This window comes from Molothrus aeneus, chromosome 7, assembly GCF_037042795.1.
Source record: "Molothrus aeneus isolate 106 chromosome 7, BPBGC_Maene_1.0, whole genome shotgun sequence".
In the NCBI taxonomy this organism is placed as follows: Eukaryota; Metazoa; Chordata; class Aves; order Passeriformes; family Icteridae; genus Molothrus; species Molothrus aeneus.
Genome location: NC_089652.1, coordinates 24,768,717 through 24,795,918, shown reverse-complemented (window position 1 = coordinate 24,795,918; position 27,202 = coordinate 24,768,717). Strand labels below are relative to the sequence as shown.

The 27,202-nt window shown below is 44.9% G+C and overlaps 1 protein-coding gene across 4 annotated transcripts in view; it reads right to left on the bottom strand.

Annotated features, from left to right (window-relative positions):
- Positions 1-27,202, bottom strand: part of BIN1 (bridging integrator 1) — a 90,416-nt gene that overhangs the window by 53,747 nt on the left and 9,467 nt on the right. The window lies entirely within an intron of this gene.

The window sequence follows — 27,202 nt, the reverse complement described above, 5'->3', positions numbered from 1 at the left end:
CCACCTTCTTTCCACCTTTTCTCACTCTGCACATGCTTGGCAAGAGCTGGCTGCTGAGAGCCACTGGGGACCTTACACCATTAATCTGTGTGACACTCAGGCCAAGTGTCACTTCTGAGAGTGTCAGCAGCCACCTCCCTGCACAGCACAGCTCCCCACAGCCTGTATAAAAATCCTTATCAGACTACTTCTCTTATCAGCCTTCTCTCTTAGCTCCCTCTCCGTGCAGCTAAGTGGATTGATCCCAGGTTAGAACAAAACAGCATTTCATGTTCTGGGCTGGCAGGTACATTCATCACAAGAGGTCTGGGCAAACCTGTGAAGGAGGGCAGCAGCTGTTTGCCATGCCCCAAGCAACTCCAGCTGCAGGGAGACTGGGATATACCCTGTAATTGGTTAAGGCTGATTATATCACCTCTCTGAATCAAAACTAAAACCTAGCCATAAAAAAAAAAAAAAAAAAAAAAAAAAAAAAAAAGAAGCCTTGTCTCACAGGGACAGTGAAACCACAGAAAAGAAAGCCCACCCAGCCCTCAGCCACAGGAGGTTTTGGTGAGCCACAGGTGAGCTAGAAAGGGAGGTGAGGGGGGACACCTCAACAAGAGAGGCAGCCCTGTCTGGAAAGGGCACAAGTGCCGAGAGGCAGAAAGCTGGAGTCCCCCTTGCTCTGCTGAGCACAGCAGAACAGCCCTTTACCTACAGACCCCAGCTGTAAATTCAGCCCCTTTTGGGGAAAAGGGGATTTAGACAAAAAAAGCAGGTCCCTGTTACTGACACCAGGTCTTCATGCAGACCATTAGTAACTGTTCCCAGACTGAGGGACTGCCAGAGAGCCATGACAGTCACCCAAACCAGTTTCCTCCAGCTGCCTTTGCGACCCATGGATCTTCTCAGAGAACACAGAGAGAATTTTATCCCTGCAAGGCAGGGGTCAGTCTTTCATGATTAGTCCCCAAAATGGAATTGAAAAGGATCATGCAACAGGATGTAGAATAGAATATTTTCAATGTGAGGTAACCTACAATAATAATTTAGTCCAATTGCCCATGCACCCACTGGCCCATTCTCATGTTCTTTATACTGTTGAGGTGGAGAACACCTGTTATGCCTATTTGGCTAAGCTCAGTTTCTCTCTCCCCAATACATGAATGGATATTCCCATCTCACCCCTGACCACAGTAATTGACTGTAGTGAAAAGATCTGATATATCAGTGCAGTCATTCAGCATCCAGCTCTTAAATCCCCTTATATCAGCTGGGATTAAATGTTAGGAGGGAATCACTGTTTTTCATCCTCCCTCTGTTCAACAGCTTCTCTTCACCTCCAGAAACTGCTGAGGTATTCCAGTGTCAGCAAAAGGAGGGAAAAGGACACACAGACAAAGAGTGTCCCCTTTGTCACCCAGACCTGAATCAAGGACCACCAGAATTTTGAGTACAACTTTCTACAGCTCAAATGCCAGCAACAAACACTGCAGCCACAAGTGCCTAACGTGCTTGGTAAATCTGTCTACACAGCAGGACACAGCACAAATATTCCCTTCTTCCTCACAAACCCTTGGCACATAGGAGCTTGCTGGAGAGAGAAGCAGCAATGTTGTTTGTACTGGCAGAGTCCTGTACACCAGACATTGGTGCCTCCTGTGCCCACCCACTCCAGCAAAGGGGAGCACATCCCATAACAGCACTGCTGCTGAGGTTACACATTCCTCTGCCATGCCAGCAGGAGACAAGGATTCAGTATGGCCTCATCTTTCTCATCAAGTGGTATGGGCAACCTCCTCCAGATATTGTTCAGCTGCACTCCCCTAGGCTGTCAGATCTATGGAGCAGGGGTTTCCCACCTGCTGGGTGACTTTCTAGGTGTCCAAGGAGCAGGCACACCAATAGCACCCATCACTGATAGCAATAAAGTATGCAAGCTGTAAATTCCAAAGAAGAATTACATTCTCCCTCAAAGTGCAGATCAATAGAATTACTGGAGATACAAAGGAGATTTTTACAGGGCAATGCATCTGTCTGGCTATTCAAAAGATGTGATGCTTTCAGGCCTGGAGGGGAGGGAAGGAGAGCATTTAACTGGGAGGAATCTGGAGTATGTCACCAGGGTCAAAGACTCAGAACAGCCTCAGTGCTTCCTGATGTAAAACACTGAGCAGCACTCACAGACTATTCATTATGGAGCCACATGCCTATCCATCATATCCAAGGAGTTAATTTCCAATTCTACTGCCCCTTGGGGAACATGCACACTTAGTCTGGGATCATCTGACCAGCTGGGAAAATCTTGTTCCACTGTGCTGAGGTGCTCTGCTCAACTTCTGTAAAACACTGGGCACTGCAAAGAGCTCTGACTCCCAGCCTATCTCGAAGGAAAAAGCTCCTGCTGTAACAGGAAAGCTCAGGTGAGGAGCAGCTCTGAATGAGGACAGAGGAAGGGAGAAGAAACCCTGTGTGATTCCACAGTGGTGACAAGGTATGGGTGAAACAGATGACTTGGGGATGCCTGCAGAGAAATAAAGCAAGGAAAAGAAAATCAGGTACAAGAGAGCCTGTGAGAAGTGAATCCTGGCCACACAAAAAGCCCCCCTTTTCTTGCTTCCTACACTACTCCCCATGTGGTGGATGAAGGCTTGTGCCCTGTGTCTGCTGGCCCTGTGGGCAAGCCCCAGCCATACAATGATCTCTTTTTTGCCTGCTATGATGCAGCAGAGAGGCAACAGCCCTGGGCTGCAGCAGGACAGTGGTTATCTCCTCATAATGCTCTCCCTCATAGCCAGATCTGCCCTGCACAAACAGCCCAGAGGTCAGACCCCAAGTCATCTGAGCAGCACAGAGGACGGCTCCTCAATGCTGGCCCTCCAGCCTACTCCCAGCTCCCCCATCAAAGAGCTGTGCTGGCAAATCACACTAACAAATCCCCCTGGACTCCCTGAACCAGGCAGGGATGGAGCAGCTGGCCCAGGGCGTGCTGCTGACTGCAGACATGTCTGTGCTCACTGCTAATAACCCGTGAGCTCACAGGACAACTCCCCTCCCCAGGCTGGCACTGCCGTCATAGGTCAGGCTATTCCGGGTGAGCCGCGGCCGCTCCCTCCCTTCCCCTGCCACAGGTTTTAATCCTCCAGCTCACTGCAAAGCCAGATAAAGTTGGGATGGAAACTTCAGGGTCTTTGATAGCTATTAATGGAGCAGATTTACCAGGGTAGGAGACAGGACTCCACCGCAGCTCCCAGATCTCGGGCGGATCAGAGATGGTGTGATGTGTCAGCTGCTGTCTGGCGCAAACCACACCAGAAGCAGGCATGGATCTGGCATTTAAGAGATTAAGCAGCAACCATAGCTTGGCTCCTTGGTCTGCCCTTGACCTCAGGAGTCCTGGCCCTGCATAAGGATAGGGACCATTTCAAGATGTTGCAAGATAGGGTGAAGGAGGGAATACTTTGTCTGAATCCCACAGAACACCTTGTGAAACACATTTCAGAAGAGGCTCTAGTGATGCTATGGGTTTCAATCTTGATTTACAATTTACTATGATTTATTGATTTACTATGACAGGTGGGGCTGTCATCCCAGCCAGTGTTTTTTGCCTCAGTGTTTTTCACTGAGGCCAAACACTTTTCCAGTGTTTCTCAGAAACCATGTCTCTTCTAATAATTATAGCTAGGACCGGCAAATGCTCTGCATAAACTAAGATCAACAGGCACAGACCAGCTACTGTAGAATCTCCAAAGAGAGCCAAATCCCACCCATGGACCCTCAGTTTTTCCTGCATTTGAATAAAAGCAACAAACAAACCAAGGAAACTCAAGAGTTCAACTGAAGTTTTAAAAGTAGTTTAAGAACCTAGAAGGCAAGATGCTATTAAAAAAAATCAGTAAATAATCACATTCCTCTCATATCACACATGTGTTTGTGATCTGCTGTTGTGGACAGAACCATCTGCAGTAAACTCAGAATTGCTACACTTTGAGAAGTAACACAGAAGAAGTGAAAGGAAAATATGAAAACCCTCATACCAGAGATGTGGTGTTTGCTAGCAATTGTCGGAGAAGTCAAGGCATGAAATAGCCTTTGAAAACAGCAGCTGTTCCTACCAGATTTGAACATTTGCTTTGGGCTATCCAAGTTGCAGGTTCTCCCCTAAGACCATTAGATTCACACAATGACTGATCATTACCTAAATACCACAACTTTGTACAACTCAAAAGAAAGCAGCTCATGTGGCTGCAGTTTTTTCTGTACAGGTGCAAACATTCCTGAAGGGCAAGTGCCACATTGATTAGCACAGGGTATCCAGTGCTCTGCTTCAAGCACTGGGTGGGAAGGGAATGGATATCTGGACATCAGCCCTGTGATCACGAAATTCTGATATAGAGCAGCAATCCCCAGTAAGGACAAACACTTGCTGGCAGTGCAGCAGCTGTCAGCACCAAGCAACAGTATCAGACCAACTAAAATGCAGTTCTGCTTTGCTCAAAAAAGCAACTGCAACCACATTTATGCTTTCTAATAAAGAAATATATGCCAGCTGCTTAATGCAGCCACAGTCCTCAATCAGCGCTCTCCCTCACTCCCTTTTGAAATATCAATGCCACAACACAACACAAGCCCTGAAACCCCAAATATTCTCAACAAACCCCAAGTAGACTCATTATGTGAGCCAATAACCTAGTAAAAGTCTACTTTGCATGGCATATGGGTCACCCAGGCCAAATACCAGTTTAGAGAATGCAAGTGATGAGCAGGAAGGCATTAAAATAAATGCATTTATTTTGTGGATCTCAAACAAAGCTAAATCTGGCTCTGAAACATCTGAATTAAGAGTGGTCCAGCCCTGATGAAGGGGAAGTCATCAAGCCCACAGCCAGGGAACTTCAGCCCTACAAGTCCACATCTTAGTCCCCCCACAGTATCAGAGAGGGGCTGCACTTATTGACATGGGCCCATTGCCCCTAAATCACTCCATCTCCTGACCTCCCCACCCCTTATCAACAACACCTCTGACTGTTGCTGTGTCTGCCAACTCCAGTGCATAATCTCCAAGTACCAAATGGGCACTGAGCCAGTAACTACTGTGACTAATTTTGAATTGCAATAAATTGGCATGTGTCAATGGGTCAACCAGCAACAGAACAAATAGACCTTTGATCTCAGGCCGCTGCCTGTTATCCCATGGAAGACATTCTACTCAGAACAGGAGGAGAAGAAAATAGTGTCCAAGTCAGATGGAAAGCACAAAGCCATGTAACTTAATAAGGTACAAACACAGGAAGTTTCCTAAGCTTTTTTAAGCCTCATTTCTTCCGTGCCCAGATACAATGTGACTTGTTCACTGAAGTAGACTTGTGCTCATGGAATACTTTGGTTATTGCATTCAGATCTGGGGAGAAAAGCATGAGCAGCAGTGGGAATCTGCTCCCCCTCCAGCCCTCCCCAGGAGAAGGGCATGTCCTCCTGCCCTCCACGCCTGACTCCAGGCTGGTTTTGGGGACAGCCTGGCTTTCCTCATGCAAGCCTGACACAATTAAGTCTTTCTTTCAAACAACTGGACAAAAGAAGAAGGGGGTGGAGAGGAAGAAACTCCTAACATATTAATGCTTAATTTTAAATTGAGGAAATTATTCCCATAGCTGAGCAATCACCAAGGCCCTTGGATCACCAGAAGATGGGAAAGGGCAGCGTCAAACTTGGCACAGACAGAGCAGTTCTTGTTTGCTTCTTACTTGCTAACAAGGTTCAATAGATCCCACAAAGACAGGATATTGCCTCTGCTACAGAGCTAAGTGCTGGGAAATGAGGGTCCAATACTGCATTTTGTTAGCAGCTTCCTGAATGACCTGGAAAACCCACGTCTAATGTCACACTCATCTAGCTCTAAGGAGGAGTGTTTGGTCAGCATGTCACAGAGTCACCAAGTTTATCTCTGGCATTTCCAGCTAGCAAATGGGAAAGAGGAACAGAGAGATGAGATGACCAGCTTTCAGTGTTCAGCTCAAGGCACACTGAGTTTGATTTTCACAGGTGCCCCTATAGTTAAACTATGTGAGAATTTGCATGCTTAGAGCCATATTGTAAAACAGAAATGACTAAAAAGTCAATTTTCTGTTCACATCCCCCAAAAAAAGGTTACCAGTGAGGAATTTACATCATTAGGATAGATTGCATGAACGTCCTTTGCTAATTAAAGACTTTAAGACAAGCATCTCAAGTGTGATTTAATGATTGATTCCACTTTACAAATGGGTCAGACCATGTAAGGCCCCTCCAAAGCTATTCTTTCCCAAATCCAGAAGATGACAGCTTCAACCAAGGTCAATCACTTCATCTCCAAACAAATAGATCAAAAAGATCTCATTCCTTTCTCCATACGACACAAAGTGTGTGACTAGATACTAATAACATGCATAGCCAAAGAAACAGCATGTATGTGTCAAAGAACCATCATCTTCCCTAAACAGCACTATATTAAAAAATTTCTGTAGGAGCCAGTCATGCTGCACTGCCTTGAAGGCTCATCTCAAGTATTTGCCTCTGACAGCTGTTGAACAGCAGCCTCACCATGACCTGCACCTTCAGGACACACCTCTCAAGTTTAACATGACTCAGTGTGGTCAAATTGCAATGCCTTTCATGCTTCACTCCTCTCTCACTCTGTAGTCAATAGAGGGAAAAAAAAAAATCAAGTTCCAGTTTTCTCACTCAGAATTATTTCCTGGAAAACTTGCTTCCCCATAACAGGGGGAAAGAGAAAGTTCACAGCAACAAGTTTCACCAGGCTGAAGTCAGCATCTTAAAATACACAGGACGCTGAGTGTCCCAAGACCATATGTGACCAAAATGAGAAGAATCAGGTCTAACCCCAGTTTTTGGACATTCTTCCCACAACTACTTCCGTAGGTTTAGTGGATCTCAGGCCGTTCCTGCACCTGGAGCTCAAGACATTGTCCTTCATGCTGTTGTTGGAGAACTCCTGACCTGCCCAGCTGGTCAAAATTGCTACACCCATAGGTAGAACCCTGGGCCAAAGATAAAAAGCCCTCGTGGACATGGGGCTAGAATCCAGTTAATCTTCTGCCCTAGGAAAAAGGCCAGGATAATTTTCATTTCCCTGCTTACCTCTTCTTCTCTTTCTACTGCTCCCAGAAGCTGCAATATCACCTGCTGACCCCACTCTCTGTCTCAGCAAGACCAACATCCCTGAGGACTCACATTAAAAGCATCTTAGTTTTTGGAGTAGAACCTATAACAGTTTCTCCCAGGCCATTCCCACGCTACTAACAATACTCAGTTTTTCATGAAGCAGGTACCAAACACTTTGGCTTCAACCTCCAGGCTGTGATCAAATCACTTATCTAAAATGGGCTTTGACATTTCCCTGCCTTAATGCCACTCCCACTCTGGGAAGCCTTGGCTATCTGCTAACACTGTCTCTAACGGTGCAATGCTTTAAAAAACATTCATAGTCCTTTGCATTATTGCAAGGCTCACTGCTACTTCCCACAGAACTGAGCTACAGTGGGATGGGTTGAGCCTTGACTTCCCAGAACACAGCAGGGGGACTTGTGCAGGGCAGAACTCTAAACCAAAAGGCACAGTAAGTTCTGTACCCCTAATCTGTGCTGACTCTAGCTTCATACAGACTCATTAAGGAAAAAGATAAAGATGACATTCAAGTGTACACAAAGCCAAGGGGCTCAGTCAATTTTTTGTGGCATCAGCTTTGGCAAAAAGCCTGCAAATAAGCAGCTCATTGAAGAAATGGGCAAGCTGTATATGCACTCCCTTGCTTTTACTTCAGATAAGCACTTTCAGTGGGAAAAAATTGTTCACATTTCTCTTGAATGGCTCCAGTTGAGTTCTAAAGAAAAAAAGCAACAAAACAAACAAAAAAAGTACAAACTTAAAACCAAAACCACAAGAGCTCCCCAAAATCAGAGATATATTTAAAAGCTCCACCCCAAGCTCGTTATTCCATCTAAAGTGTTAATTGAAGTAATTTTTTTAAAAAAGAAAACAAAAAAACACAAATAGAATTGCTCCCTTAACAGTAGTATGTCCTGCATTTTTCATTAGCTGTCCTGGGAAAAGTTTAAAATTTGCTTGTAAGGATTTTTAAAACTGACAGTGTTGGAGCATTCTTTTATTCAAGACCCTAAAGTAACCCTGTCTCAGTGGTCAATTGTGAAAAGACATTTCTGAACAAATTAGCAGGTTTTTTTAAGTCATATGACCAGTCTCCAGATGTTCCTCCATCTAAGAACAGGTTGCCAAGCACAAGCTCTCTCCTTCCAGCAACAGCTCCTGTGAACACATCTGCATCAAGCAGATTTGTTCTGTTAGATGGACCCTGAACTTAGAGATCTTTAGAAGGAAGATAGCATGAAGGGACTAAGTCAAGACCTCCTGGTTGGCCTGGCAGCAAATACTTTAATCTCTGCAAAGGGCAGATCCAGAATGCTTCACTGTTTTCTCCCAAGAGCACAGACCAAGGTGAAGGACATTCACCACACCTGTATCAGGCAGAATACAAATGACATTTCTTGATTGCACCATTTGGGGAGAAGAGGGCCCTTCCACATTTTACTGCCTACATCAGGTATGAATTTCCCAGTAGTGTGAAAGGAGATGCTGTCCCCATGCTACCAGTCACGTATGTTCCCACAGCAGGCAATGACATGAGGAGTCCAGCTGCCCCCTCTTCCCAAAGGATCACAGCTATGTCCTCAACACAGAGCTGTGCAGACTTCTCAAGTGTCTTTTTCTTTCATGGAAGAAGATACCAAGAGCTGCTGAGAGAGCCCAGCTAGGCTGACATTAGCACAGGGCAGCAAGGGTGCTGAGGTTCTGTCACCAGCACCAGACAGCAGGGACTGCTGAGAATCTGTATCTTGTGAGTTTGGGAAAGGAAGCCAGAGTGGGAGAGGCACCTCAGGGTGCTTTTGCCTTTTTTGTTTTGCTGTTTTTTAAAGAGAGAGGGCTCCTTCATATGCTAAAGCAGCAGCAATTGTTTGCTAAATTCTTAAACACAGGTACATGGGAAAGCATGCTGTGCTGTTCGTTATCAACTCAGTCACTTCTGTCCTTCACAGTTTGCAGTTCTCAAATATCCAGATCTGGTTCAAGCTCAGCAGCTTTTATTTTTGACAGCAGTCTCAGAGCTCAGTTACCAGCCTTGGACAAGATGGCTCTGCTCAGCTTCATACTGGAAGGGTGTCGACAGATGCTGAATATATTATGAACAAGTGGACATGAACTGTCACTCCCTAAGGAGAAGAAAATGCCACACTGAGGAAATTTGGTCACTATAAATCAATTGGAGGGGGGTCTGTTAAAAAAATCCTCAGATTGTTTTTATTCCTGTTGTGCACCATACATTAATCAACATTAAAACAGGTCCATGAGACAACACAGGAACAACAACTTAAAGCTGCTGTAAAGTACTTCAAGGAGAGCATTACACAGCTAGAAATGGCCCAAAAACATCTCTTTATTTGATGAAGTGTGGTGGAAAGAAAAAATATTTCCTCTTTTTTGTCCAAGCAAGGCAGTACCATCGTAGGTATCCTTATAGATAGATATTGTAGATATATCTGTATCTATAGATGTAGATATCTTTTCACTCATATCTTCATAGATGTCACACTAATTGTCCAGGGATTTTAGTACTATCCCATACATAGCTACTGAAATAACAAGATTCATCAACCAGAACTCAGTACCTTTCATTCACAGGAGTGTTGATGGACCAACTCTTCTCTCTCCTCCTGGCACTCCATGCCCCAGAAAATCCCAAATCCAGGCAAGCAGGATTGCTGGTTACAGCATCAGTGCAGCTGCAAAGCCTGGTCTGCTTAGTATCATCATTCATTGTATGCAACCTCAAGGCAGAAGGCCTTTCTTGTTCCAGATTTGTTTACAGTGGGATTCCAACCCTGGAGCTTTACTCCTCAGAAGTGCTGCAGAATGCACAATCACACTAACAAGAATGAAACTGGACCATGTGTCCAGCTTAGCAAAGGGCAGAAGGGTTGAAAGCACACGTAACTGAAAATCCTCAAGTCTCCTACAGACAAAAGATGCAGCTCATTCCACAAATATCGAGTGACAATGGATAACACTAGCACTGCTCACATAGGTGTAGTTTTGCAAACTTGAAGAGCAAGGACTAAAAGAAGTGGAAACAGAGGGTCGAGTTATGCATTAGCTCAGGACATTTCTGGCTCAGCCATCACTGGACAAGGATCTGCTCTCCTCTCTCCCTGTGCTACCAGTTGCTTGAAGATTCAAATAGAACAGGCTTCCCCTCCTAGTCCTCATCCTTCAAGGCCACCTCTGCTCTTTTGGTCTAGCCTGCTGTGGGAAGCAGGAGAACTTTTGTCTTGCAACAAGGTTCATTAACAGGAAACTCTTCTGAAAAAGTAACAGGGATGCAAGGCAAGAAATGAAATCTCAGCAGTCAGAGATTTCATTTGATCACATGCTATTTCCAGATGGCTTATAGACATACACCCACAAAGCATGTCATTAGCTGTGCACAGGTGGGGCTAAGGCTACCAGCCAACTCCAAGTTCAGCTTGCCCAGAAAACCCAAAACCACAGAGTCACACTGACAGCCCCAGAGTTATGAATATTTACCACACACTTCAGGAGAGCAAACCCAAAATAGGTAACAACCTTTCAACACTCCAGTATCTCAAATGAGAATTTATGACAACTAGTCCATGAAAATCCATGAAGGTTTAACACCTCCCCCTTTCACACTCAGCCATAGTTGGGAATTCCCGTTACATTTTCATTTGCAGAAGGCCTCCCCTGTTTTTGTATCTTATCAAGCACACACATGCAGACAAACACAAAATCACCACCTAAACTTAGACCAGAGAAGTTAACTCTGCTGTAAATGTCACTGGGTTTAAGCCTTGGCTGGGAGGAGAACAAGTTTGTGTTACTGTCAATCAAAAGCCAGGCAGAGACACATTGCTGTACCAAACACCATTGTCAGCTGTCTCCCCCAAAGCAAACACAGGGTCTATTCTCAGAATCTGAGAGACCTTGCTGTGGCCATTAATAACCAGGGAACTGTCAACAACCTGCAGCTCTCCCAAAGCCCAGCTCCACATGCCTCCACTTGATGTTACAGCCTCACTTGGAAAGGCCTGAAATTTTAAGTGGATTCACAGAAAACAAGAAGGTTTTATATATGAATCAATGCAGCTGCAGGTTTGCAGAGCAGCACACATGAGCAGACTGAGTCAAGCACAGGCTCAGCTCACCTGCATCATCACTTGGGGGCTGTTACAAAGAACCAGCATTTGCTCTGCACCATCCCAGTCACATCCTACTACAGAGTGACACAGAGGCAGCCTGGCACTCAATCTCTCATCTCTCCAAAAGGGCTCACTGAGAACCTAAGATTCTCTAGGAAACTGGTGGATACTCAGTAACCTGGGAGCAAACCCCCTTGCTTTTATTTGATTCCAGCTTTGTGGCAGTGCTTGTGGAAAGAACCAGGCCCACTCATTTTGTTTTGCATCTAGGATATGAAAGACTGTAAAGAAGGGGATGTCTTGCTATACACTACAGACTTTAAATTTCCAACACAGACCTTGTAAAGCAGAGCAGAGACAGTACCTATAGAAAAAGTAGAGTAACCAGAAGGAAATAAGACTTGTGGTTTTCTGCATGGAGCAATACCTAAAGGAGGGGTGTTACATCCCTCACCTTGGGCCCTAGGCGTGGAACAGTCAGAGCCACCAGTGCCTGAGCACTCCTTGCCCACCACATTACTTATATTTCTGTTTATGCACTAAAAAGCACCTGTATATCTACAAACATCATCACCATTCTTTCAATCATCTGTCATAATTAAAATTATACAAATATCAATGGCTGCTAAGATACCCACATGCCCAATGACACCCCCCTGCTACTCTGTCCTGGCCTCCCTATTGTTTGTGTTCTTCTGCTCACCATCTTCCCATGTTTTCTGTATACATCTGGGGCCACAGTTCTAAATGACACCAACTCCTGCAGGAGGAATCAAGCACACAGTTCTCACCCTTGCTGCACAGCTGACTTCACCCTCAGCACACTTTCAAATGGTGTTTAAGAGGCCTCTTGGAAATTCAGGCATCAGTTTGGAGTTCTCTGTTCACTCCCACCAAAAATGGGCAAATCCAAGTCTTTTGCAAACCTCTTGAGTTACAATGAAGATCCATAAAGTTACTGTGCCCAGACAATAAGCAAAAGGGGAAAGATACAAGTTACAAGGGGGACAAGTTACCTTGCCACAAATTAACTCCAATTGCATTTTCATTATCAGCTTAAGATCTCAGCTTTTAAAATACAACTCTCGTCACAGTATCTGATTAGCAAGAGACACCCCGTATTTACATTGGTACTTCTCATTTTAAAAAGATGAGATTAGCTTCATTTCAACATAAGGAAAACCCCAGAAGCATTTCAAAGAAAAATAGTCAAACAGGGAAAAAAAAATAAACCCATCACTCTTTCAATGTTTGTGTTTAATAAAGTTGAGAGTTCCCACAGAAAATACTTGCCACTGAAGACTTGATTTTGTCAAAGTTTTCAGCCACAACATTTGTCATGGTAATGAAAATGTCTTCATACCAACCCAGATACAGAAGATTAAAGACCACCTGGCTTGTTCTGTGAGTCATTTGGTGCTAATCTTGTTATACAGGCTAACAATAAAATCATAATGTCTGTCTGGAGCCTGAAGGCCTCGCTGACCTTCTGTGGTTAAAGCACACTTATTCCACTGCTAGCAGCACTCACTAAAGAAAGGCTGGAAATGCCTCTAGTTGCTTTTATCTCCTCTTGCCCAAGAGTTTATTTGTAAAGGGTTACCAGGAGCCAGCAAGCCCAGATACAACTCAAGCTCTCTCTCTGTCACAGCAAGCCTATTTAACTACATCACTCCTGTTCAGATCTCATGCACATTCACTGCTGCCCACCTTTGGTTATGCCATCACCAACTGTACAGCTTTGTAAAGTCCCCTCTAACACTCAACATGGCCTGCAAGAACACCATCAGGACATCTTTGTGTCTAAAGTCACTTTATGCCATCTTTATGTCTAAATCTTCTATGCCAAGATTTCTGTATTTCACAAACTTTTTCTGGATTGCCTTTGAAGTACCAAGAGCCAGTCTCTTGAAACTCCACCTCACACACTTTAGGTCACACACAGAGAACAGAGAAGCCCCTGCCAGTATCTAAGAGCATTCACATCCTCTTACATTACATTTCATATTCAACTTGTTGAATTGACATGCAATAGACACCCTTGCACTACCCTGGATGACCAGGAGGGATTCAAGTGCACAATCTGCTTAAGAAGTGGGACCAAAGAACCCCCTAACAGTCCTGGACTCACTCTGGAGCAGTACAGACATGTACATCCCAGCCTTGCAGCAACTCTGCCCTCAGAGCAAAGTGGCCAGGCTCCTTTTCTGTTCAGTGCTGGCTGTGCAATGCTGCTGCAAGACTCAGTGGCACTGTAAAAGAGACACAAAGAGCTGCCTACACACACTGGAACAAGAACAAACTCAGCTTAGTATACTTTCTAACTCACACTTTGATGCATTACAACCCTGCCCAGTAACCAGTCAGGCTGTGTTCTGGGTTACTGTCACTACAGGTCACCACCACAGTGACAAAAGCCCCAAGCTGTGACCTTCAGGTAGATTCATCACCATAGGAGCACTTACATGCCAGCAATCCATCTCATTCTGCTGCACAAAATTTACCATGAAAGCCAAATAAAAAGAAGGGACCAAACAAGTTTTTGTGCTTCTGTCTCACCAGGATACATTTAAATGCTTTGTTACAACAAGCAGGACAAGTTATCTGTTCTAAAACCTGCGTCGTTTAAACATTAACTGTCTCCAGACAGTCATGTACAACTTTGTGTAATGATCAGTCTCTTAAACAGCTTTTTGAAAAGCTTGTCCCTGGAACAGAGCCATGTTTGAATCTTTACTATAAAGTCAACATCTAAAGCATTTTTATTCCAGATAATTACATGCAAGCAATTTTGCCCTTCTTAATTGCACACATGAAATACAAAGAGGCCTCTTCGACTTACCCAGTTCCTTGCAGTAGATTTTATCCATAGGTAATGCAAGATTAACTTTTGCTTTGACACAGACCCCCTGTATCCAGGTGGTTCCCAAGCCCGCTTCTATTCTTGCTGCTGCTGAAGTCAGGGAAGAGCAAGAACCAGCTAAATAAGGGAACTAAGATTTCAGTGACTAAAGTGATTGAAGGTTTTGTTCACCTACCCAGAAAATGAAATTCCCAGAGAACAAACCCTGCAGAGGAGAGTCTAGATCTATGCTCAAGGGGAACAGGAAGGGCAAGGGTTCAATACACAAAATAAGGCAGAAACCACAATGATCTGGCACTGTAGGAAGCATCAGAAAGCAGCCACACGGGAGTTGCCATAGAAGTTACTCCTTCTCTGATTATCCATGAAAGCAATTGTCAGTCAGGACGTGAGATGAAGAGCCAGGCAAACACAGGCATCAGCCAAACATCCTCCACCATATATTACCAAAAATCATCCTTCTCAGAAGAGACAAGGGAACCAATGAGGGAGCCACTCAGTGCAAAGCCTTCTCACCATTCTGGAAGCCAGATCTGAGCAGGCAATTTTGGTTTGCTCATGTTTGGATAGGAGGGAGTGTCCAGCTCTCACCAAGATACTGTGCACCAACATAGTGGTTCAACACAGCATGGGTGGGGGTTGCCAGGGTTTACTAAAAAGTACCCCAGGAACACAAAGAACACATGAAAGGTACACTGTCATTCATCTAACTTCTTCACAATGGGGAGAAAACCCCACTGAGTTTTCAGACCACTGCCACAAACAAATCTGTTACATCAGCCCAGGATTCCAGATACAGGAGACCATGTTAGGAAAAAAATAAATGCCTGAGCTCACTCTGCAACAGTCATGCTAGATTGTAGGATGGTGGTTCAATTTTTTTTTCCCCAACTGTAAACAGCACAGGGAGTTACACAGACAGCAAGGCCAGAAGATACTGGGTTGAAATTACAGATCTGGCAATAAACACAAAAGAATGTCGCGTGATTTTCAGCATGTGGTCTGCAGACTTCAAGGCCAATGAAGAACAACTATGGAAAGCAAGCTGTATATCTGGCATTTACAGAGAAGGCCAAATCCCTGGAAAAGAAAATTAAGGCCCCACGACCCAAGAAAAGGTTTGAAGCCCTCCTCTAGTTCATCTAGAACATGGATGATACTTTTTTCATGAGGTACATTCCTCTCCTGGTTTTAAGGGAACCGCCTTCAATACCACAGACACATTCACATATAACTCAGCTATGGGGAGCCAGTACCTGGTGTGTCTGTAAAAAGAACAAGCACCTCATTAAGACTAACACAACACATTCTGCTCCCATTATGAATAAAGATTTAAACCTGGAATGAGTGGGGTATGAAACAAGATAACCATAGTGATAAGATTTCTTGCTAAAAGCCTTATAAAGCCTTCTCTGTTTTCTGTAATTCCCAAGCAGAAGTAAGGGGAACTAAGTAATATCTCTTTCTTGGTTTTTAAACACAGAGCCATGCCAGTCAGTACAGCTGCCCAAGTCATGGATCCAGCAAGGCTCCTGCCCAGCCACATGCAGCCACACCAGAGTCATGGCTGTGGTCGCTGCCCCTCAGCCCCAGGTGCTGCAGGCGTGCTGGCTCACACAGGCATCCTTCCAGCACAGTCACACCAGCCTCCTGGGCAGCTCCTACACACTAATTTTGGCTCAGCATGGTTTTAATAAAAATGAGTCATGACAGCAACCAAGCAAGCCTTCCATGGCTGTGGCTACCCACACTGGTAGCTCAGGAAAACAAAAATGGCACATGCACACATCTCTGTGCCTTCCTTCCCACAAGGCAAGTGCCATCACCTGAATACTTCTGCTGGCACCTGCAAGAATGAGGGTAGGCATTGAGGCTGCTGTCAGCAGCTGCTCCCTCCACTCCCCACCACACTGGACAATGCTGTAGATACCTGATGAGCACGGGACACTTACAAAACCTCCCTGCTGGATCCTATCCTGCCACAGGTTTCACTTCCTGCTCCTGAAACAGCTCTGCGTGACAACAGCCAAGCAAGCACAGGAACTGGAGTGCTCCCATGGAGGGGAACAGAAACCTGAGAAGGGAGAAGAACTTCTCTCAGCAGGTGGGTGCTCCCCAGCTCATTCCCCAAGTCCCAACTTGCTCCTCCAACACCTCTCCCCACCAACCACAACTTTACTTTCAATGATGTGCAGCCTGCAGAGTTTCAATGGTGTTAAGGGCTATTACTGAACAAAGATAGGGTTTAGGAAAAACAAAACCAAACCCCAAAACAAACACACAACTGAAAGATACTTTATGCAGCTAATCTAAGAGTAAAGGTAGAAGAGAACAAGGTAGAAGAGAACATGTTCGTCACTGTCTATTCACTGTTTGTTACCTGCACCTGGCCACAAAGGGTCACATTCACCCAATATTTAGCTTCCTCCTGTGCAAACCTCGACCTCACTCAGGTCTTTTCTCCTCTCCCAGAATGACAATAGGAAGCACTCTCTGGTCAGTGTGGCGACTCCAAGCTGAGACACACACACCCCCCCAGGAGGCTCTGAGATCCCGCTGGAATCGCTGCAGGATGCCCCAGAAAGAGGCAAGTGCTGAGAAGCACGTCCATGCCCCGAGCTGCAGCTCCCAACAAAAGGAGCCTTTGTCCCCCGGTGGCTTTTGCAGGACTGTGCCAGAATCAACAGGGATCGATTCCAGCAGCGCTAGGAAACAGGATGGGGCAGGAAAAAATAGGCTGGGCTGTTCCTACCTTCTGCTCACCTCTGACTTGCACTGGGGGGGGCTGCATATCAAAGGAACCTGGCTTTTAAGAAGAGTACCATCCTAAAAACCTTCAGGTACTTGATATGAGACATAGGATCCATCTTCTGTAGACAGCTTAAATATGTATATTTAAGAAGTACTGCCACCTAACCACTTCCAGGCAAGAGACCTGATAGTAGCAGTTTCCAGAGTCAAAGTTCTGCTTTAATTCATCTCCTGCAAGAAACAATAGTACCTTCCTTTGAAGTACATTTTCCAGCACAGATGGGTACAGCATCCCCTCCACCCTCATTTCCAGAATGGAACTATCCTGCTCAGGGGATAGAGAGAAAACCTGCTTTGCACTGGAGAAATTCCCAAACCACAGAGGAGTCTTTGCAGAGGCACAGTTTCATACATACTTTAAAGCTTTCCCAAGAAGGCCACTGAAAAAGCCTCATTTCCCACTCTCCTGCCTCTGTATCACTGTCCCTCCGTGTGCTACCCCAAGAATGCAAGGGCTAAATGCTGAAACAGGATTGGCAACCAAACCTCAACTCAAAATAGCAACACAGGTTGGGTTGAAAGTAACCACTGGTTTCAATGTCCCAGCCTGGCTCACAAGGGGTGGAACTGAATTTCCAAGTAGCACTGCTGCACTTATGCCCTCCTGTAAATTATTGAGCCATTGTTTTCACTAAGTCACATCAGCGAGGGTGTATTTTGGGCTAAAGGACTAGAAAGGCTGGGCTGTTTCAGCAGAATGTCCCCTGTTTCTATCACTCTGGAAAACACCAAGCTTTAGACTTACTAAACTTGTATTTCAACACTAAAAAATTCCCACCCCTTCCTAAAGAGGAGAATCACTGCCAAGTCTTTTTCTTTTTCAAGATAAGATGCTGAATTCCAGTCTCAGCATTTCAATTTTTTTTAAACTCTTAATTATACAAGGGAGATGCAGATAAGTCAGACACAATTTGAGACAAACCCATTCAAATTCAGTGGTTTAGGAACCAGTTTATTGACTGAAAACTTTGGCTTTGCTCACCAAGAGTAATTTCCAAACCTCAATATTTACATACCTTCTATAACACTTGAAGTTCTCACTGAGATTCGAGTGTTTAAAAAAAAAAAAAAAAAAGCATGAATCTACTGTTCTAAGCAACACAGAGTATGACCCAATATTATGGAGATAAAACTGTAATGGCAAAGCTCCAAACCAACTTTACCACATATCTTCACAGTTCATGCAACTTCTGGGGTAGGTTTTGCTGTCCACTCAAGACAAATCTCCCAAGAAACTGAGTGCTGGGTTTCTGAGACTTCATTACTGTCAGATTTTTAAAGAGATACCATCTAAACTGTTACAAAATTATTTTTATATTTAAACTGTTTTTAAAATTATGTAGCTTTTTGAGACAGTTTCTCAGGCTGATGAGGCCACTGCAATTGTGGCTACTCTCAGGATGTGCGTAGCTAGTCTTAGGATGAACTTTGGAAAGCATTTAAGAGCTTAAAATGACTGTATATTGCCCAAATCACTAATTAAAATTTTGAATCAAAGAAGAGCCAATGCACCTTGTAATGTTATTTCCTCAGTAAGAACTAGAGCCCTATTATTAAATGCAGGCTAGGATCTAAGAGGCAGCTCCATCTGGATTCTGGTCTGATTGCACAGCTGCCACAGGCAAAGTTTAAAGATGATGAGAAGAGGAAAAAAAAAATAGAACAATGAGGATATAGATCAACAACTAAATAGATATTACTGTGGAACACCACAGATCCTGAGACAGAAGCCTTAACTTGGAAGAGGAAGGGTCACCTGTGTTTTGGCTGGTCTATGATTAGAGGACAGAAAGCTCTGGGGAGTTGTTTGATGTGACAGCTTCAGGTTTTCCAAGAGCAGGAAAATACAGTCAAAGCAGGGGCACTCTTCCTGGCACCAAAAGGGAGCTGGGAGCACAGACAGGCTCCCAGGGCTTCCCTTGGAGCTCTCTGGGGAAAGCCCTTCTCAGTAGCTGAGGAGGGTATCCCCTCCTTAAGCACTTGGCTGCCTGCCACGTGTGGAGATGGCTGGGGATTACCATGGGGGATTGGAAGGAAGGTGGGATTGGAAGCAGGAACTGAAACAATGCACAGCTGATGCTATCTAGGCCTTAGGTGCTTTGCTAAGCAGATGAAAGGAAGAAATAAATGCACAATCAGAACTGATCACCAGTTTCTTGTGAAGGGGAGCATCCAGCTGCAGCTATTTTTTCCACGTGCACCTGCAGGCAAGTGTAAAATGGTTGGACATCTTCCTCTGAAACAAACACAGAACCTTCTTCTGTATCAAAAGAAACAAGCACATCACACAACAGCACTGGTACTGCCCCAATGCAAGCACAAAATACTTTCTTTCTCATCTCTGACTTCAGAGCAGGGACACAAATAAACCAAAGATGCTGGCTGAAAGCAGGCAGTCTGTCTCTGCCAATCTCCACCAGCACACACAACACAAACCCAGAACACTTCTGCCCCAGAGAGCAGGGCAGTCTCTCCCACAGCACTGCCAGGAGGAGAGCAGCCTACGTACAAAGGCTTGGCACACACATGCTCAAAGACTTTTTCACTCCAACACAGAACCACTTCCTCTTCACTATTTGAAGACTTCAGAATGAGACCTCTAGAGAACAAGTAACTTGGCCATAGCTGTACAAGGAGTACTCAACACTGCTACAAAATAACCCTAAAGTACATGTAAGTCAATAATAAACAATAATGTTTACTACAGAAGGAATGGAGAAACTATCACAGCTCCCTTCAAACCCAGGAAAATGTGCACTGAAAAACTGCCTCTGTTATAGATGCACTGTTCAGTTTTGTACAAACCATGATGCCCTTCTGCATCATTACCTTTCCTTTCTGTCACAGTGGGGCCTATACTCCAACACAGCCTATGAGGAAGCACAAAATAACTGATATAAAAAAAATCAGGTGCTTAATTTAAGAATTCCAAGCATTTTCCCTTACCACTGCTGGGGCCATTGTGTATGGCAGCACTATGTTCTTGCAAGATCAGATTTCTGTCAGGTAGACAAGTCCAGCTGGCTTCTTCAGCTACTGCTGAAGGAGATAAAGATGTTGATTATGTTCCTGGCTCTCTTTCAGCCTTCTGGGTTTTAAACACTGGGTAATAATGGTGAGGGAGGAATAAAAAAACTGTTTACTTCTGCAACCTTGAGTCAGCTTTGCATGGGCTACATCTCAGCCACACAGGGCATTTCCTTCTAAAAAGCAAGGACATGAAGTTAAAAAAAAAAAAAGTGAAAGCCAGTCTAAAGGGTTCAAAAGAACATTCCCAAGTGGTCATTCTCAAAGTGAGATTTCCTCCTGGGCAAGTCAGGATTGAAGCATCCAGGATGTACAGATATTGGTCCCAAGATATACTAACAGAGGTAAATAAACACAGCTACTCCAAAACTCTTTTCTTTTTTTCCTGCACCCACATGTTCCTAGCAAGAACTATTTCTGAAGCCCAAAGAAATGAGCTGCAGTGGTGCAACATGCCCCAAGGACAAAGCACAAGGACAGGGGAACTGACTGACCTCACATCTCCTCCTCTTCTCCCCCTGCAAGAGCCTCCCAGAGCAGTCACAGTTGATTGAACAAAGGATATCCTGACTTGTACCTTTCTTTTCTTTACAAAAATGGCAAAATCAGTCCAAGCATGACTGATGACTAGAAGGAACACTAGAGAGAATGACAGCAACAAACAGAAAGCAGATCAATGGGTTTTAGTAAGGAAGCTATAGAGCCAGACACCAAAGGTAGCAGAAAGCACTACACATGAATTTTCATCTCTCAGCCTGTCACCACAAAAACAGATTCTGTTTTCCTACGTTTTCATCATGTTTCCAACCACTTGTTAACATCCCTGCTTATCCTGGCCACAGTTTCAGGATAACACCAAAAATCTGTCTGGGTTGGTACAGGCACATGGGGTTAGAGTAGCAGGGCTACCATCACTACTGGAGACAATATCCTGTGAATAAAAATATCACCAGAAGGTTACTATGGTCAGAAAACTAAGGGAGGCAGCAGCAGGAGGAAGAAATTAAAGAAGAGTTTCTTGTCTCAACACACAGCCTCTTTTCCACATTGTAATCTCCCATCATCCAGAGACTCCTTACAGGTGAGTGCTTGAAGCATGGCACAGGAATCTACACATCTTTCAGATCCCAGTTTCCCCTTTTTGCATCTTCCCCAATAGCTTCACCACAGACAAAATCTTAGGGATGGGAGGAAGGAACAGAGGGAACAGGAAGGACTTAGGACTTATGAACAGCCCATCACTGATAACCACCCCTACAGTAACAGACCAGAGCAAATGAACCATGCTCTCTGTTTGAACAGCCTTCCCTCCAACTCCAACCCTACTTTTTTAAAAAAGAAAGGGACATTACTCAAGTCTTTTGAGTTTCCATGTGGGATGGAGCCGATTTGGATGTTACAGGGTCACATTAGTGCCACAGATCCACCAACAGCTCAAGGAGGAACAGAGGAGGAAGCTCCAAAGGCAGCAGGTTCCAAACATGACAATTTCACCTCCAAAAACAAGTGCCTGTTTTATCTGATGAGGAAAAAAAAATGCTTTTTTGTCTGTTCTCCATTCCATGAAACAAGGAATTAGTCATCCCTTAAAAAGGACAGCTGGTTCCTCAGCACCAGGAGACAAAAAAACCACAGGAATAATTTATTTTTTTTCTGGCCCCTTCAACCCTTGCCCCTACTCATTCTGGCTAAAAATATCCATCAAGGCTTTTGATACCCTTCCATACCTACAGCCTGACTGGCTTTGGGCCCACACCATCCCTGGGCTCAAAGAATGTGCTGCAGGGCTCCTCCCTCAACACAGAGGTCAGCTGTCCCTTTCCTTCCCACTGCCCATCACTGCAGGCTCTCAAGGAGGGCTTCACTTCCAGGGCCTGCCACTCCACTGTCCCATCCTGGTTTTCATTAACAGCTCCATTCATAATGGTGAAACCTTAACTCACCCAGGCAGCCCAGCTGTGCTGCTGCTCCTTGCTGCCTGTGGATCTGTGTCTGCAGGGCTCTGAGGACAGGCAGGGCACACTGCACAGGCAGCCTCTGCCAAGGGCAGCAGGGGCTTTAGGAACCTGTTCCAGAGCAGGACTCAGCCCCCACCAATACCTGCTGCAGAAAAACAAGGCACACCATCACACTCTAGGGATTTCTTTGGCAACCCCTTTCTTTCCTGTCCTTCTGAAGGAGCGCTTTTCTAGACACGAGCTGGCACTAGGGCCATTTCCCCTGAAGAAAAAGCCTCATTTCCCCCTCTGGAGCCCCACTCCAGCCCTCACTCCTCCTGTTCTTCATTACCCCTGGTGCAGCTGGACCCTGTTTTCCTGTTCAGCCCCCTAAAACACATTTGTTCCTTTTACAGGATCAGACCTCCTGTGACAAGGAGAACATTTCCATTCCCTTCCTCAAGCAGCCTGTGCCACTCCCACTGCAGTGTGCTGCTCTCAGACACTGAGCACCACGAGGTTTCTGAGGCCAGGTCCCTCCTTCAGCCCCTGCTGCCCACCGAGCCTGCCCACCCACGGCTGGCAGAGCATCCAACTGCTCCCATTGGACATCCTGCTGTCCCACCAGGTAGGACTCTGCTCCTTACACCATGGGAGAGGGCTGGACCTAGGAAACAGAGGTTTTAGAGCAATTCCAGCTTAGTTTCCAAGATTTGGCAGGGCAGAAGGGACTATTTATTTTTCTCCTGTTTTATTCCAGAAGACTTTACTGGGTGCCTCAAATAACACCACAACTCACTGGTGACAGTTTTAATGACACAGCTTCCCACACAAACACCTTACTGTCTGTCTCCTCAAGTTCTTCAGGGCAGAGCAGTTCCCCAGAGCTGATTTTTGGTTGACTTTTTCCCAAGCAGACTACACTGTTTTGCCAACTAACAAGTCTGCCAGCTCAAATTCACCTCCTGAGCACCTCTCCCTTCCTTCCTTCCTTCCTCAAGTATCCATTAACTCCCATTAATCCATCCTCCTGGATAATCAGAGTAATGCTCTTTGAACACATAACACAGGGCAATGCCACTCTCTGTCTGCAGGTTGTGTTAGAGGGCATGGTGACCCTGCAGGTAACATGATTTGGAATATTATGCTCCAGAGCCTCCAAATAATCCATTTATGGAGAGGGGTCCCCAGAACAGGGCATGACTACTGCAGAAAAGGCACTTTTGCTGAGTTTCCAGGCATACTCAAATACACCTGGCTAAACAGCAACTTACTGCAGTCCTAAAACAAAGTGTTCCCTCCCCTCCTCCAACCACCCTGGACAACATCTCACCTAATTTAAGAGTGGCATTGGATGAATCATTTCTGGCTGTGTGACAGAAAGTCATCTTGAGAAGAGCTGGCAGCATGATTTTCCCCTCCTTTCCTGGTAAATTGCCCAGGTCATCAGCATCCACACTATACAGAATTGTCAAAAAGCCAGTGCATGGGAACACCAAAGGAGAAGACACTGGGACTCTTCACCATCACAACAATCTGCTTTTCTGACTCACTGGCCTTGGTGCAGGAACTGAAAAAGGCTTTGGCACCCATTGCAGGAGAAACCAAACTGGTGCACCATGAACCAGCAGAAATGGAAAGCTGCTGTTAGCACCTATCAAATACCTTGGAATTCAGGTGGCAGGGAAACTGTAACATCATGCAATTCTCTCTTTTGTCCCAGGAAAAGAGCCAGTTAGATTTCATTAGTCGGTGAGCTGTAGCCTCATCCCTCATTCCCCCTTCTGTGCAGTCACAGCCAGCTCACCCCGTGCATGAAGAGGCTGGAAGGAGGGCAGGATTCTCACCCATTCCTGCCAGCCTGAGGAGCTCAGACTCAGTGAATTCAACAAACAAGGATAAAGACAGTTTTTCATCCAACAGTAAAAACTGATTTTTGCTGCCACTTAATATTACAAACAAAGCAAATTAGGGTATGACATTAACATTAAGGATGTGGCTTCTTACATAAAAAACCCTCAAGTGACTTTCAGAAGTGACTGAGATGTAGCACTAACCTCTGAAACTGCTCCAACAACAACAAAAAGGTCAGTGCAAGTGGGAGACTGGCCCAAAAGCACTGCAACAAAAAGCCAGCCTTGGAAATAGGTGAACAGCACTTGTTTGACCTAAACTGAAACCTGAGTAGAAGCAAAGATCTATCTTAAAAGTCTGTACTCACTGTTATAAGAGAAAATTAATGTCCCTTCTATATGTATAATATCAGCCTTTATAAGGGTCACTTTTCTCTAGAAAACTGCCATATTGACAGTTTAGGAAAACACAAGAACAGATCTCCAGGATGCACGAGTTATTTTCCTCAAAGCAATCTACAGCATGTTTACAGAAAGATACAAATAAATCCCTGGCTCTCCGGATGTTTTGCAAGCACTCTCTGCAAAGGCCAATCAGTTAAGATGAGAGGTTCTTTTACCTACATAACCCCAGGCTCAAACCAAGCATCTCCTCTCCCACAGAGGGCATTTAGGAACAAGACAAGCCTCGAGATGGTGAACTGGCTGGGGACCCTGGCGTGCATCGAGTACTGACACAAACCCTGACATATCAGGATTTTTTTATTTGAAGATTTTAGTCTCTTCACTATGTTCAACATTTTAGGTATTTTCTCCCTCCCTCTTCACCCACAGTTTTTGCAGTTTAGCTCCATTTGTCAGTCAAGTCTAAATTAAGTGGTGCTCCAGCAGGAGTGGGGCTGTGACAGACAGCATGGAAAAGCAGCTCCCTGTCTCCCTGGCAGGATGCTTGGTCTCTGCACTCTCACTGTGCTACACTCACACACTTGCAATGCAGTTCAGTGTCTGCCTAGCCCGAGGCCACCCAAGCACCTTCAAAAGATTCCTTTCCAAGGCTCCTCCTACATTCGTTGATTTATCTTGTTACTCCTCTCTCTCTCATTTCTTTAGGTCATTTTGCATTATGCCTGCCCTGCAGGTACAGCCCAAGCACTGTGTTCTAGCATGAATTCAAGGGTTGGTTCTCAGTTATAACCAACATTATATAACAAACTAAAAAAAAGAATTATTTCGTCCTTTTTTCTTTCTTAAATATATCTATCTTCCCACCCCCCCATCCATCTCCAAACATTTGACTGATTGTCATGTTCCCTGCAGGTCTAACTCACTGTGTTATTTAGTGGAGTTTTTTTCTCCCTTCTATAAGTGAACAAGCTTGCCTTGCTAAACAAAAGCTTATGAGGAAAAAAAGTATTGGGTTTTATTTATCTTATCCTGTTCTTTACAGATTTTAACAGTTAAAAAGAAAACAAAGGTATTTCCCTCTTATCTCCTTTACTCTTCACACACACCCTCCCCCCCCTTTATCTTTAAGGACATGAAAATGTCCTGCTTTTTCACCACCCAGGCTTTTGAGAATAAAAACAAATCCGGGCAAATGTGATTTAAACTTCACTTCCAATTTTTTCTTCATCTATTTTATAGCCTTCAGTCAGGAGTTTCAGAGAGTCAAAACATAAGCTAAAGAGAACATAAAATTAAGAAGTTGAGTGCTAGCACAGGTCTAGTTGAGCTGAGCTGGGACAGAGGCAAAGCTCAGGCACCATCCCACTGCCCTGTGGTCTGCTTGTCTTTTCCCTGTTCCCACACTTTTTCCTGCCCTCTAGTCCCTCATCCAGAACTTGCCATCAAATCTACCTATGAGAGGAGGGATTTGAAAGAAAACCAGGTTAAGCAGCACAACCAGAGGGTTGATAATGGAGCAGCAGAATGCAGAACAGAGGAGGAAAAGGTGCAGCCAGAGATGACACATCTCAGTGGCAGAGGTGGTTTAAGAGTGATGTGAAACAGCTGCCCCAGCAGGAGTAGCTGGGTCAGGTTAAACTTCAGTCTGTAAAGGCAAGACTTTATCTATGGCAGGCAGATGGAGACACAAAGAAAGTGCTCCAGCAGCAGAAGACAGGGCAGCAAGATAACTATCCAGAAGTGGTCACTTCTCCCACCAGAACAAACCCAATGCCAGAAGCAGGCACCTGCCTCAAGAGATGTGGGAGACTAAGAATATTAAGAGCTTAAGCCAGAGTTTTCAGACTTTGAATGCTTTAATCTTGACACCTTAATCCGATGGCCCAGTTCCTGAGGTGCTGAAAACACAGCTCCACCAGGAGACACAGCTCCATCGGGGTCAGCCTCAGTCTGTCATGCCTGGGGTGCACAAACTGCTCACAGGTACCACTCTACCATCACCATCACTGTCCCAAAGACAGACCACTGCCCCCTCAGCTGCTGGGTGTGCTGGTGACACCTGGCCATCCTCACCATATGCTGTTGTAGGCCTCATTCTTAACTGTGGGGGCAATTTTTTTCTACTTGGTTTGCTCTTATTCAAAGCAGGCAGCTAAAAATGCTGCATTCCTGAGTTCATGCTATTCAACAAAGCAGAAACTGGAGAAAATATGTATTTATCAATATCCTGAAAATAAAGGAGGAGGAAATTTCAGTCTCAAGAAAGCAGGTAAATTTCCACCCTCCCTTCTCTCTGCCCAGCCTTAAGCAGACACCAAAGAGAGGCCAAAAAAAGTGGCACAACTGTGGAGCTAGATAGCCACTACATCCTAGCTCTATAGTTAATAAAGCCAAATGGCATCATTTAATTCAGCTGGCACCAATGTGACATTCCAGGCAACAGGACTTCAGCAACATCAACATCTATTACTTGGGTAGGCATTTAACATAGCTTAATTAAACCCTATCTATAGCCAACAGTAACACTAGCAAGAGGAATAGATAGTATAAATAGTGTTGTTTGCACAAATTCCCCTTCTCAATTCCTCTGCCTCCTCCTCTGCAACACTCATTTTAAATGCTGATACTTTTGCATGAAGTATTTTTATTTTTACACAGGCTCTGATGCAGAATGAAGCAACCAAATCAGGAAAACATAAAAGGCATTTGAGGCCATGACTGAACTGGAGAAAGAGATAGAGGAGCAGGTGCATGCTAGGAGGGAGGGGGCCAAAGAGCTCTTACAAGGCAAAGCAATGCTAGAGGGGGACTCCAGAAGGGACAGGCTGGATGCAGAGCCCTTAGAGGCCAGTACAGCTCCTTCACAGGTTCACAACCACCTTGCTGAACAACGAGAGTTTCTCAAGTGCAGGACAGATTTGGAACACATGGCACACACAATGGGGCACAGAAAAGACATGGGCATCTGGATCAGCCATTGCAATTCCCTGAGCTGGAAGGTGATAGCTGCAAGGGATCAGCCATGGGGATTCAGGA